Genomic DNA, 274 nt, shown 5'->3' on the forward strand with positions numbered 1-274 from the left:
ATACAAAGTATGTCTTTTTTTTTCAGTTTAAATTCTCTACATTATTATTAGCTATGTTTAATGTGGAAGTGGGGACAGAAAGCTCACAAACACTCTACACAACTTCACAGGACACACTGCAGGAAAAAGTGACTGAGTTGGATCAATTAAGTATCCTAGGGTCTTGGTGGACGCATTCCTGGGTGGGGGTGGAGTCCCCCGTCCTGGGGGGTACTGAGTCGGGGCTCCAGCAATGCTGGCAGTAGCAGCAACAGCGGCAGGGGTGCGCCTGGCT

The 274-nt window shown here is 48.5% G+C and overlaps 1 pseudogene; it reads right to left on the bottom strand.

Annotated features, from left to right (window-relative positions):
• Positions 1 to 117: 117 nt before the first annotated feature.
• The window catches only part of LOC102487143 (small nuclear ribonucleoprotein-associated protein N pseudogene), a 754-nt pseudogene continuing 597 nt past the window's right edge, over positions 118 to 274 (bottom strand).

The sequence above is a fragment of the Tupaia chinensis genome, unplaced genomic scaffold, assembly GCF_000334495.1.
Source record: "Tupaia chinensis unplaced genomic scaffold, TupChi_1.0 Scaffold146093_1, whole genome shotgun sequence".
Lineage (NCBI taxonomy): Eukaryota > Metazoa > Chordata > Mammalia > Scandentia > Tupaiidae > Tupaia > Tupaia belangeri.